This window comes from Diospyros lotus, chromosome 7 (genome assembly GCF_014633365.1).
Source record: "Diospyros lotus cultivar Yz01 chromosome 7, ASM1463336v1, whole genome shotgun sequence".
NCBI lineage: Eukaryota > Viridiplantae > Streptophyta > Magnoliopsida > Ericales > Ebenaceae > Diospyros > Diospyros lotus.
In genome coordinates, this window is record NC_068344.1 from 15,774,625 (window position 1) to 15,789,207 (window position 14,583).

The following is a 14,583-nucleotide window of genomic DNA, read 5'->3' on the forward strand; positions in this document are numbered from 1 at the left end:
TGGGGGAAAATGCCCCAATGAGTATCCTTTGGGTGGGTTTGAAGACTCTTCGAAGCCACCGAGTGATTCAAGCCTAGGAGACTCTAGGCGAGTTTTCGAGCCACGACATGTTGAGGCTTAACCATCCTGGAGATGAGGCACTCTGGTTTGGGAGATTCTTTGGGGTCATCCAGGTTTATGCAAGATACTTCTCCAATTTTTGAGATTTTCTTAAGACACTGCACAACAATGGCTCCCTACTCTTGCCTTTGAGTGCAAGGTATAAGGAAGAGCAAAATGTGGGTGCCCAATACCCAAAAATATGGATATGGGCCAGGCCAAATTGATGATATGTATATATAGATATATATATATATATATAGTGAAGAATTAAAGACTTTAGAAATGATACTTAATTTCCAAGAGTTACCTATACATTGGGGCACTTAGCTGTCCCTTCCATGCCATGGATACATGTGTGTCCCATAGCCATTGAGTGATATTATTGTCATTACAACAAATGGGGGATGAACCTACCGTCTATATCCTCCATGATTGCCTTAAACTTACAAATATTGTTTGGGTTTAATGATTGTCACCACAATTCCTCGTCTTTATTTATTGTTGAGGTGCATGGAAATTTATACACCCAATGCTTTTCCTCGTAGAATGCGAGAGGGAGGACATTGGAACCCTTAAAGTCTCTTTAAGAAAGGTCTGACCTCGAAGGAGTTTAGTAATGTCCATCATACGCCTTTTTGCGATAAGAGAAAAGTACCACATCGCTAGCAATTGTGTGCGAGATTGTTGATTGGTGGTCAGTTTTATAAAATTTTGTTATAATTATACCTCAGTTTTAATTTTAAAAATTGGTTTTAGTCGATTAGTTATGCATAATTTGTAGTTATTTGTAGGTTTAGATGAAAATGAAAGTTAAAGAGAAATTATGGGTGAATTAGAAATTTTAGAAAATAAATAAATAAAAAAAATATTTCCCTTTAATTTTTGACAAAAGAAATTAAATTGAAAAGAATCTACAATATATATAAATATATATAATATATATATACATATCCACATACATATATTCATGCGTGCATGCCATATATATATATATATATAATATAATCTAATACATACTTACCTCCACGCGTGAAGTCCAAATCAGGGAAATAGTGGCTTGGAGGCTAAAAATCTAATTCCAATTCAAAGCCCAGCCCCGTATTCAATTGAAGCCCAGCATTTAAAAGCCTAGCCACTGATTTTATTAAAGGCCCAGCCACAATTGTGTGAAGTCCAAATGGAGCCAGCCCATGGAAGAAATTAAGCTGGAGGCGCACAGCAACACGTAATGATAGCAGCGCACAGCAGCCCCAGAAACGCGGTCCCTCCTTGGTAATTTCCTCATCATTCCAGGGCAATTTCAGTGTGATATATATATATATACACACATCAACCCACAAGGCTGGAACGAAAAAAAAAAAAGAAAAAGATAAACGCACAGTGAGGTAGGGGATTTCTCGGACCTAGAGGCTGGAGGACGGAACAGTGCGCTAAGGAGGAAAATACACGGAGGCTGTGCGCGTCTCGCACGGTAGCACCGGAGATGGAATCGCACAGTAAAGATTAGTTTTAATTTATAGCTTTAAGAATATTGTTTTGTTTTTATTTTTCTGTTATCTATTACAATTTTTTTATTAATTTCTGTTAATACTTTACCATTTTAATTTATCATAATTAATTTCTGCACTTTAAATACTGTCTTTTAATTTCTGTAATTTAGATTTCAGCATTTCAATTTCAGCAACTTTAATTTCTGTCATTTAGATTCCTGTTATTTAATTCCTATCAGTTAATTTTCAAATGGAGACGTGTGGTTAAGTAAATTTTGGGTTAAGACAAGGACAGTATTCGATGCTATAAATAACCCAAGTAAGTTGAATTTCATTGCTTAGTTGAAGTTTTGAAATTAAATTAAGGATTTTTGCCAAAATATTTAAATTTGGATTGGGGTAAACGCCTAACCCAGAACCGTCACGCCAAGTATGTGGGTTGCCCAAATTGAAAATACTGTTATACCATACCCAAGTCTAAGTGTAATATATTTGCATTTTGGTTTGTGATGGTTGTTTAAGTTAGATTCTCTCATGCCATGTATGGAGGATGCTTGAAATAGAACCACCATCATCCTAAAACGTAATTAATAGCAAAATTCTATAATCTAATTTTCAAACCCAATGATACTATAATTTTATGCTTGCTTGGGAAATGGATCAGCACTCAAATTGTCTTCTTCCAAGATGTTTTAATTTCAGTGTTAGTTCATTATCTCAAATTTTCCCCACATCACATCACACTACATTACAATTTACTTTTATGCATTGTCTTTAGTTTTCTTTTAATAATTGACTTCCCTGTGAAAATGACCTAGGCTCACCAATTTTAAATTCTGTACTATATAAATCTCGTACGCTGGCGAGTGTGACCCTCTTGTGTGTGTGTCTTTAAAGTAGTAAATTTTACACAAGGGTAGGAGTCGAACATAATTTTGGCGCCGTTATCGGGGAAGTCAGTAAGAAAACAACCAATGTGAAATAAATTGGGTAGTGTAGTCTTGTGTCATCTTGTTTTGTTTTGTTTCTTAGTTAAGACTTTCATCATTTAGCTAGTGTATGAGACTTAGATCTGGTAAGGTTCTTGAATAGTCATTTGTATCTCATCATTCATCAGAGCCTCTACCTACCTCTAAGTCGTTACTTTCTTATTCAATCATGTCTTAGCATCCTGATAATTTGTCTGTTCATGATAGTGATCACGGAGATCATGATCCTTTAGAGCCTAACATGTTTCGACCTCTGAGGGATTACCTTCACCCTTCAAGGCAAACCACTCCTTCATGTATCATACTTCCAGTTAACCACCATAGGTTCAATGTCAAACCAGACATCGTTCAAATGTTACCTACTTTTCATGGTATGGACTCGAAAAATCCATACATCCATATGAGAGAGTTTGAAGAGGCTTGTGGCACTTGTGTAGATCAAAATGTCAGTGAGGACATAGTGAGGTTGAACTTGTTCCCATTTTCTTTGAAAGATAAGGCTAAAATGTGGTTGAACATATTAGAGCCAACATCAATCGGGATGTGGAGAAAAATGGAAACAAAATTTTTGAAAAATTATTTCCCAACAGATAGGACAACGTCCCTCCAAAGACAAATGATTAACCTTGCATGTAAACCCATCGAGTCATTTGCTCAAGCGTGGGAATGCTTCAAAGATCTGCTTCATGCTTGTCTGCACCATGCTTTTGAGTAGTGGCGGATAATCAATTTTTTTCATGATGCCTTGACCCCCAATCTTAAGATGCTAGTGTCGACCATGTGTAATGGTAAGTTTTATGAGAAGACACCTGTAACGACCCGTTAGAGGGCTTAGTATTTAATTAGAATTATTTAATTAATTGTTGAAGTATTTGATTAAGAGATTTTTCTAATTAATTATTTAATGTGGCAATTTAGAGATTTTGAAGGTAAAGAATAGCATTTATTTCTTTTTAATGTTGGAGTTAAATGAATTTGCTAAGGTGGCAATTTAGATTTTTAATTGAGAGAATAGTATTTAAATAGCATTTAAAGAGCATTTAATTCTAGTTATTTATTGTGAAAATTAAATTTTAGGACATGAAGGTCATTTAGAAATTTGTTATTAGAATTTAATTATTAATTAAAGTTATTGTGATTAAGGGATTAAGAATCCATATGAAATGAGGATTGAGATATCCATACGTGAATAGGATTGGGATTGAGAAGTATCCTAGTTGTATTAGGAGATGGAGAGAAGGCTTTTAGGGTTGCTCTCTTTCTCTCTATATATATAATCCCATAGCCATATTTTCTTCACGCCGTAGAGAACAGAGAGCAAGAAAGATGGCAGTAGGCTCAAGTTTTTCATAGGAGGAAATTGCTTACTGAATCATTCAATCTGATCAGAGAGATTGAAAGGCAAGTATTCTTCCTGTAATCCCTTCCATTACAGGTACATATCAGTTTTTCAAATTATTCTAGTTCTTCATTGAGTTCCCAGATTTTATATCAGTTGCAGTGCGTGTATATATATATATATATACGTAAACAGTGAATGCATGAGATAGATGTACATGAGTTATACAACGATTCTTCTAAATATCATTGTTGAATCATCCTTAATGTTGTTTCATACCAGTTGGGATTCATGTTTCCAAGATTTCATTTAGAATGACATAGTTTCATTGAGTTTTGATTAAGAACATAGCCTCTGTAATCGTTTGTGTTCATCAAAAATAGTTGCAGACATTCGAATGTGTTCTTGATATCCGGATGGATTTTTCAAAGTTTGTAAGTGACATCCGGATGGACTAGAGGCTATCCGGATGTATCATAAAGTTTTCTGTGAGTGACATCCGGATGGCCCTTGGGCATATCCGGATGGTTTGTATCACATCTGGATGAGTCCAGTGCTTATTGTGCGTAATATCCGGATAGCTCTTGTTCATATCCGGATGGCCCAGTGATATCTGGATGCTTCGTTTCATATCTGGATGTGTCCAGCAGTAATTGTGAGTTGTATCTGAATGCCTTGAGTCGTATCCGGATGGGTCTAGTTGTTTGTAAGTGATATCTGGATGCTCTGTATTGTATCCAGATGAGTCTAAGGCTTTCTATGAGTGATATCCGAATACCTTGTAGTGTATCCGGATGTGTCTAAAATTCTTCAAAGTGTGATATCCGGATGGTTTGTTCATATGTCTGGATATGTCAAGATGATATCCGGATGCCCTTTCTTCTATCCGGACAAGTTTAGTATATTCAGATGCTTCCCTTCGTATCCGGATGCCTCTCTCAAGAGTTGAGTTTCATATTCAAATAGTCTTCAGTAGTATCCGAATGCCTCAGTGAGATATCCGAATAACCTGAATCATATCTGGATGTCCTAGTTCATATCTGAATACATCCCAGCATATCAGAATAGCTTCTGCTTTGAATGCCAGTGTATCTGGATGAGCCTTCTTCATATTCGACTATCTTTCATCATATCCGGATATCCTTCCTGATATCTGGATGACTTTTCCAGAAATCCAAGTGAACTTCTAGTGATGTTTTAATTCAAGTTTTATTCAAATAAAGATATTCAGTACCTCCAAATATTGAATTTTATGCTAGAATATAACAAGTTAATCATGCCTATACCATAATACATAATTCATAGAATCTTTGTATTCTAATATATTGAAGATGAGATTACATGTTTAGTGTTTATTATGGCATGTTCAACATTATTTTGTGAGATTATGTGCATACATCTTAGTATGAGCATTGAGCATGATTTTATATGGAGCACTACATATCGTGTGCCAGCATTTATATGAGCATTGCATTATGCGCGCTAGGTGGCTTAGTCCGCGGGGATCCCACCAGTATCAGTTGCAGTTATAACTCAGTTTATGAGTTGATCACCTGGTGATGACCAGAGGGCAAGGGGCTTTGCCCACAATATGTGCTTATAGTTCTTTTTCTGTTTACAGGACTCAGATCAGTCAGGTATGTTTATCAGATTATGTAGGCCTATGAGCTAAAGTTGTATACTTGCATTTACTTTACAGTTTATGTGCATTATATTTTTATGAATGCAAACAGAGAGTGATTATACAGTACAAGTTCAGTGAGTTATTTATCAGTATCGATATTCTTCGATTCAGCTTCAATTATTCTTTCTAGCTTATTACTTGCTGAGCTTTGTAAGCTCACCTTGTACTCTTCCCCCTCCAGGTCCTAGCGGGAGAGTACCAGAAGTGGGGCCTAGCAGTAGTGGTCTATAGTGTGCGTACGTGGAGCTGTTCAAGATAAAAGATGTCTGGGAGTCTGTTGAGTTTTATACTGTTTTCTCAATTTAGATCTATTTTATATTTCAGTTGAGGGATTGTCCCTTAGATAGAGTTTATGGTTTTTAGTCTGTATTGACTCAGAGTTTTTATTCCAGTTGATTGAGATGTTCAGCTATGGTATCAGATATCAGTTTATCAGTTAGTTTTATTTTATTTTCCCCGTAGCACCTCTTCTCGGGCAGTTCTAGGAGAGTGGGTGTTACAACACCTGAATAAGCCTTTCATTTTTTCAACATCTTAGTTGAGAATACTAGAAATTGGGAGGTAAGTCCATTGTCTTTGGGAGACATGAAAGAACATGTCAGTCCACAACCTAAGAGAAAATTTCAACTAAGTGGGAGTGATGACATTAGTTCCAAGTTAGTAGCTTTAACAAGGAAGATGAAAGAATTAGAATTGAAAAAATCTAAGGCTGTTAATGAGGTAGAGGTTTATTGTGTAGTTTGTGAGACAAATAATCATAAGACAGATGGTTGCCCTACGATACCTGCTTTCAAGGAAGTTCTGTATGGTCAGGCTTCTAACTCCCAACCACACTATAACTAGGGAAGGACATATCCAAATCAGAATCAGGGTGGGAATTACTCTTCATCGGGGTACAACCCAAATTCTAACACGTACCACCCCAACTCCCGTAATCATCCGAATTTCTCTTGGAGAAATGATTCTGTGGCCCAACCCCATACACCATTCCCCTCACAGCCTTAGCCATACCAGTCTAATCAAGGGTCATCCAGTGTATACTAGCCTCCTCATAAGAGATCTTTAGAAGACACCTTTCATCAATTTATACAAGGTCAGATGGGAACCAACGCCCAAGTCAATAGGGTTGTGGAGGACATCAGGAGTAAGTTGACTAAATTTACCCAAACCTTGAGTGTTAGAGAACCAGGGAATTCCTTTATAGCCAATTAGGAACCGTATAGGTCAAGCCCATGGAGTGGAAGCACATTGAATGAGAACCATGAGCAAGTACAGTCCGTCATTGTCCTTAGGAGTGGAAAAGAAATTAAGAAACCCGAGGACCCTAGGATAGTGCAATCCACCACTAGTGAGAAAAACCAAGGGAAAGTGAGTGGGAAAGTGAGTGAGAAGAAAGTCGAGGGGGATGAGAGAGAGCAAGAGAGAAAACAAAGGGGAAGAGCATTGTAGAGAGACCGAAATTTGAACCTAGACCCCTTTTCCCTCAGAGGTTTTCCAAATCAGAAAAGGATAAAATAAACTCAGACATATAGGAAGTGTTTAAACAGGTTAGAATAAACATTCATTTATTGGATGCAATAAAACAAATAGCTTCGTACGCTAAGTTTTTGAAAGATCTCTACGCAGTAAAAAGAAAAATAAATGTTCATGAAAAGGCTTTTCTGACAGAGCAAGTGAGTGTTATCCTTTAATTCAAAACCCCCCCCCCCCCAAAGTACAAGGACTCGGGATGTCCTACCATCACGTGCATCATAGGTAGTCAGAGGGTTGACCAAGCATTGTTAGATTTAGGGGTGAGCGTCAACCTTTTGCCATTTAGTGTCTATCAATAGTTGGGGTTAGGAGAGCTCAAGCCTACTAGAGTCACCCTTCAGTTGGCTGATCGGTTAGTTAAGGTTCCATGCGGGGTTGTGGAGGATGTCCTAGTCGAAGTGGACAAGTTCTATTTTCCCATAGATTTCATCGTCTTAGATACCTAACCTTACCAGGGTCCTCATCCACCTGTTCCTGTCATCCTAGGGAGACTATTCCTTGCTACTTCAAATGTCATCATCAATTGTAGGAATGGAGTTATGAAACTGTCATTCGGGAATATGATGGTGGAGATGAATGTTTTTAAGGTGTCTAAGCAATTGAGCGATGAAATGGAAGTGGAGGAGGTTAATCTGATTCAGACATTAAGGGAAGAGTATTTTGAGAAAGTTCTTTGTGAGCCGGTTAGTCAAAAGTTAGAAGAACAGTTGTTTGAAGCGATAGAGCCCGACATTGAGTTAGCTAGGGAGGCTACTCAATTGATAAATGGCCTAAAACCATTGAAATCACCTGGGGATAAAACCCCACTATCTTTAGTCCATGATATCCAACTCGAGAGAAAACCTTTGCCTATTCACCTCAAGTATGCATTCTTAGGTAAAGGGGAGTCATTTCCAGTAGTGATCTCGTTTAGCCTAACTTCACACCAGGAGGTAGAATTGTTAAAACTGTTGCAAACCCACAAGCAGGCTATAGGAGGGTCCATATTTGATTTGCGTGGCATTAGCCCTCTCACTTGCACCCATAGGATTTTCCTAGAGGAGAATGCTAAACCCGTACGACAAATGCAAAGACGATTAAACCCGAATACGAAAGAAGTTGTCTGGGGAGAGGTTCTAAAATTGTTAGATGCAGGTATCATTTACCCCATCTTGGATTCCAAATGGGTTAGTTCAACTCAGGTTGTACCTAAGAAGTCAGGAGTCACTGTGATAGCAAACGAGAACAATGAGCTCACTCATACATGCATCCAGACTAGCCAAGAGAGGAACAAGTTGGAGTTAAGGGAAGAAGATATTTAATGACAAATGACTATGCAGTTAACCAGTACACGCATCCACATAATCTCATTGTTGGATTGGAATTGCTACAATAGCAATGAAGTAGAAGGAACAAGTTGGAGCTAAGGGAATAAGAGATTTAAAGCTCTAGGAATGAACTAAACGCACTGGCTAAGAGAGGTAGGATGTAACAATTGCAAAGGCCAAAAAAAGCTTAGACGTTCTTCTCTTCTTTCCCTTATATATGAACACCCAAAACCCTAAACACACCAAAATTGAGTAAAACAATAAGGAGACAAATAGGGGATAAGGAAGGGAGAGAAAGAGGCGTGTAGGATGGATGTTGTCCTTTCTAGTCATCCTTCCTCCAACTCACAACCAAAATGGTTGTAGAAAATGACAAGAAATTGTGCCAAATGCGACCCTCGTTGCTAGAAAGAGTCAATTATTTTTGAAGAAACTATTGATCGAATTAAAAGTCTCGATAAACTAGTTCTCAACCTATCAACCGGTTCAGCCATAAGTCGGTCAATCGCCTCCAAGACCGATCAACCAATCCTGTTTCAAGTTTTTGTAAATTTCATCTAAGCTCGCCATTAACTCTTAATGGCACTTTCACTATCTAATAATGAAACTAAGCCCCCCATTGACTCTTAACGACATGCTTGTCAACTGTTGACAATTGCCCTATTTAATTTGAATCTGATCTATTTACTTAGTCAACCACTATACTAGAATATGAGTATGACCTTCTAGGTTCACCACTAAGTAGCAATTGAGACACATCAAACACTTTAATGTCGACCAAAAGATTTGGTTTACAACAAGGATTTCTCCATCTTCCCGATGTGCCCCAAAAGACCCTGAGTGACAACTAGCATTATGTCAGGGTGATCCTACTAGTAATGAAGTCATATTTAAAAGACAACCTATTTGGGCTTCTGATTCCTGTGTACTATAATCCCTCCGTTGACTATCATCCCAATCGAGTGAGAGTCATGGATTGATCAAACTCACTAACTAATAGCTATGCCAAGATCAAGCAAGGTGTGATTGAGATGACACATTGGAACTCCTTTCGATCTAAGGAAAATATCAAGAGCATTACCAAGTAGCATTGGTACTTGAGTAAGTAGGGAATGCAATTTCATGGACATAGGTGAGACACACTGAACCTTGGAAACAAAATATTTGTACTAATATTCTCTTATCATGGACGTAGGCGAGACACATTGAACTGTGAAAACAAAATATATAGACAAATATTCTCTTATTGTGGGTGTAGGTGAGACACCCTGAACCGCGAAAAAAAAAACTCTACACAAATGTTCTCTTATTGTTGATGTAGGCGAGACATGCTGAACCTCAGAAACAAAATATTGATACATATATTCTTTGGTTGCGGATGTAAGCAAGATACACTAAACCGCCTAAACAAAACTTTAGGACTTTGGTATCCTTGCATTCCAGCTCTATAGTATTCTGACACTCTTGTGCATGCACATATCGCAGAGGTAGGTGGATTTAAACCGCATAAACAAAATTACAGTATTCACATGACGGAATTCTTACCATGGATGTAGGTAAGCCCAAACTGTGTAAACAAAATTATGTTATTCTCATTATGGAATTCTTATTATGGAACTAAGCAATGCACACCGAATCACATAAACAAAATTATAACAACTCATAAGATCAAAGATCTGTAAGACCGACAACCCAATCTCATTTGGATGTCACCTTGTATCAATCTAGAGCCAAGCCTTCAGGATAACTTGGATTCCCTCTAATAACCCGATGCCATGCCTCGAGGAAAACTTGGATCCTTTGTTGTAATCTAACTCTAAATTGTAAGGCTAACCTAGATTCCTAGTGATGATCCGATGCCAAGCCTCCAATCAAACTTGGGTTCCTTGTAGTAATATGGTGCTAAGCCTCCAGGAAAACTTACATTCTTTATGGTGACCAAATTTGAGACATAATAAACCTTTTTTAAGTCTGGATTCTTATTAGGGAAGTAGGAAAGACAAGCTGAACCTCATAAACAAACTTACAACGACTTATAAGACTGACAAGTTGTAAAGACCGATGATTTGTAAGTTCGAGAAACCACAAAACCATCAACCTAGCCTTGTTGCGGGTCACCTTTTGGAAATCTAGCGCCAAGCCTTTGGACTAACTTAGATTCCCTGTCGTGTTCCATTGCCATATCATGAGACTAACCTGGATCCCTTGTCGTAGTCTGGTGCCAAGCCTCTTAGGCTAACCCAAACTCTTTACAACAATTTGGTGGTAAGTCTCCTGACAAACTTGGACTCCTGGTTATAATCAAATGCAAAAGCCCTTAGGCAAACCTAGATTATTTGAGGTGACCAAACTCTGAGGCAAGAGATAAAAATTTATTTATGTGCCACTGTGCAGCAATATGACGCCAAGCCTTTGGACTAACTTGGATTTCGCATTATGATCTAATGCCACGTCACAAGACTAACATAGATCTCGTGTTTTAGTTTGGTGCTAAGCCTTTACGCTAACTTTGACAACTCATAAAGATTTGGTGCTAAGTCTCTTGATAAACCTAGATCCCTAGTCAAAATCCAAAGCTGAGCCCCTAGGCAAACCTAGATTCTTTGTCTTGGCCAAATCTTAAGAAAAATAGTAATAAAAAGAAGAAAAGAAAAAATCATTTATGTGCCACCTTGTAGCAATCCAACGCTAAACCTTCAGGTGGCTGCACTCCTCACCCTACAATTTAGATAGTCTTAATCAGTTTGGATGTTCAGTGTTGAAATGGTGAGGAGGTTTAAACTCACCAGTGTGTGAGTGTAGTTGTAGCACAAATATAAATTTCGGACAAGTCCAGGTCGATTCACTAGGATGTTTATTTAACAAAAGAATTGTTCATTCGGGTTGATTTATCCAAAGAGAGCTAAGTTTTCTTGATTGTGAAAAGGTTTTTTGGAATATTAAAAAGGTCTTGGGTTGAGGCGAGTTCAGAACCAATGCCTAATAAATCTCTTATAGCAATTTAAACAGCAACATTTATCTGAAATAAACAAAGGATCGTTTGGTAGTTATAATTCAAGATACGAATGATTCTCAGCTAAGCAACTCTCATACATGATATGAGGGTTCTAGGTTAAGATGTCACTATAAATTGTATTATACTATAGACTATGATTTGATCGTCTGAGCTTGGGTATATCTCATCTCCAATTCTAGCAACTCTCATACATGGCATGAGAGTTCTAAGTTAGGATGATAACCCAATCCAAACTCACACAACCATTTACACACTCAACTTGAGTTTAACTTAGATAAATCTTGCATTTATCGAGGTTTGGCTTATCTTGAGATTCAAGAACATTGGACACTGTCCTCGCCTTAACCCAAGATTAGATTTAGCTACTCATTTTCATTTAAAAGTTAATTAACAAGAATTTAAATGGCGTAATTTAAATAACAGAATTTAAATGAAAAGAATTAAGATAACATAAACTAACCGGCCATTTAGGCGGTGGATAATTAAAAGACAAGAATTGAATTGCAGAAATTTAAAGGCAGAAATTAACAGGCCATTTAGGCGGTGGATAATAAAATAACAATAAATGACATAAGAATTTAAAAGAAGAAATGAAGGAAGTAAGATTACAAGAGAAAACAAGAGAGAGAATAAGAGTAATTCTCTAAGAGAAACTCTAAGAACAAAATTAAACTTTGATTCAAGTAATACCACCTCCCACAAATGCACCAAAGTAAGCTATTTATAGCTTACAAGATGTAATACAAGCCACACAATTATTCAACAAAACATTCACCTAACTAGTGGAAGAAAATTAGGTAAAAGACAAAAAATACAAAAGACTTTGTGTGGTGGATTTCTCATAAGAATACAAAAGACTTTAGGTGATAAAGCACTTATAAAAATTCAAAACAAAGAAAAGTCTTCTACAAATTGGGCTTTATTGGGCCTTTGATTGGTCTTGGGCCTTTCTTATGTTGGATTCTATTTCATAGTTGGGCCAAGTGCACTTGAAACATCCTCTAGACTCCATAGTTGGCCCATGATTTTGAGCAACAATAATGGGTAATCCAACGTCTTCGATTTATGCCCCTAATTATTTATTTTAAGCATAATTATAAAGTCAAAATGGGGATATAATTCATTAAGATTTAGGAAATATTAACCCCTCATCACACCCCCCAACTTGAATATTGCTAGTCCCTTAGCAATCGGATTATACACCAGCCATGATTTAATCGCAATACTTGCATGAATATAAAAATTTCAAATTCGAAACCAAAATGCGTAGAGTAGAACATTCAAAATAAATCGAACATTCAAAATTAGATTTATGGTTAAAGGTCATACAATCTTAGGAATGGCAATCAAGATGATCAATACACAGATTTACTCCCTCGAAGGTTTGACTTTAAACCTTACTGTGGATTTTCCCTCTAATAAAACGATTCCTCAAGTGTACACACAAGGGGGTGCACCGTTATAAGAGTAAATGTAGAACAAGTTCAAAATTGGTGTCATCTCAAATACAAGGAACGTATTGTCATGAAAGAATGAGAAAATTGACATAGCTTCATGACTGGAATAATGCCTTAGAAAAATAACTTCTGAATTTAAACATAATTCCCTACTCCGAACTCGAATCCTGAGATCACATGATTTATAGCATCAAGAGGGACCAAACTGGGTTGTAATGGGGCTATGAGGTTAATACGAGTTGTCAAAGAAAAGGATAGGGTGTGCAAATGGTGTGTCAGGATTTTTTTTTTTTTTTTTTTGCGACACTAATCTCAAACTGGATATAATGTTTTCTTCAGTATTTATTTTGAAACACTTATGCTGAATAACTAAGAGAACTTCTCTTTGTTTTTTTTTTTTTGTTTTTTTTTATATGAAAATACCGAGATAGACTGATTCCTAGAAACACACCAGGTTGGACAAACTTCATATGGTTACTGGTTAGACGAAGGTAAGGAAAGGAATCGTGCTAAGAACAGCTCAAATGGGCTAGCAAATGAGGCTAATGTAAAGAAAGAAAAAGGTTAATAAGCCCAAATTGAAAGTAATTGATCCCCCTATCATACTTCTACAAAACAATGTTACTCAATCAACTAATTTAGGGTTTGAAACTAGCCAAATTCATCCGCTATCATACTAGACATTCAAAGCAAATTGATGTTTTGAAGCTATTGAAAAGATGAGATAAACAATAAAGCGCATTTAGAGTAAGTGTTATTTCACTCAGAATTAACGATTATTAGGTTCAAACACTCACTCGGGTAATAGTCTCCACTTCTGTTGAGGGATCATGCAGTGTGCTAATTAGCAAATTACCATTGCCTTTGACTTTATGACCGATAAACCAATTTCTAATTATTGAACACCCGATGCATGCAAATCATCTATTCTAATTCCATACATATATGTTTTCAAATAAGAAATTAATGCATTCATGATTCATATTACAAATTCAACTGGCTATCAGTGTATAATTCCAAAGCTTTAGGGATAGCATTATTTAAAGCACACACATTTTTTTTTAATTCACACAAAACTACAAGCATGCAATTGCAAATTCACAGTTAAACATAGACCAGATAATTCATAAATATACCTTACTCCCCCCAACTTGAATTGCAGTAATAAAATAGGGTTGTTGGGAATACCTGTAACTCCATAAGTCCATAGATTTACTGTAAACTGGTAAAACAAATAAATGAGCATACCATATATATATATTTTTATATTTTCACACTAAAATAAAAATTTCATGCAAGTCATAAGATAAACAAAATGCGTCTCAAGAGTACAAAAAGTACTCCTTACTCAGCCATCTTATTATAGACTCGCCTAACAACATTCCATAGTTTTTTTTTTTTAAAAAAAACACAAGAAAAGAAATTTCGTACAAGTCATAGGAGATGCGTCTCAAGAGTACAAAAAGTACTCCTTACTCAGCCATCTTATTATAGACTTGCCTTACAGGGATAAATCTAAATTAATCGAACCTTTTTGCCGCTTGTTTCTGATTACCTTAGACCAATCTATCCGAGGCTCATAAGGATCATGCTGTGGAACATAAGCATGTAATTTCTCTAACAGTTTCTCAATGGTGGATGCAGAAATAAGAATCTTTCTTGCTGA

The 14,583-nt window shown here is 36.7% G+C and overlaps 1 long non-coding RNA gene across 1 annotated transcript in view; it reads left to right on the forward strand.

Annotated features, from left to right (window-relative positions):
* The first annotated feature begins 1,456 nt into the window (after positions 1–1,456).
* Positions 1,457–14,583, forward strand: part of LOC127806627 (uncharacterized) — a 49,228-nt gene continuing 36,101 nt past the window's right edge. The window contains exon 1 of the long non-coding RNA XR_008024450.1: positions 1,457–1,598. This is a non-coding gene — a long non-coding RNA (uncharacterized LOC127806627). The remainder of the gene's footprint in view (positions 1,599–14,583) is intronic.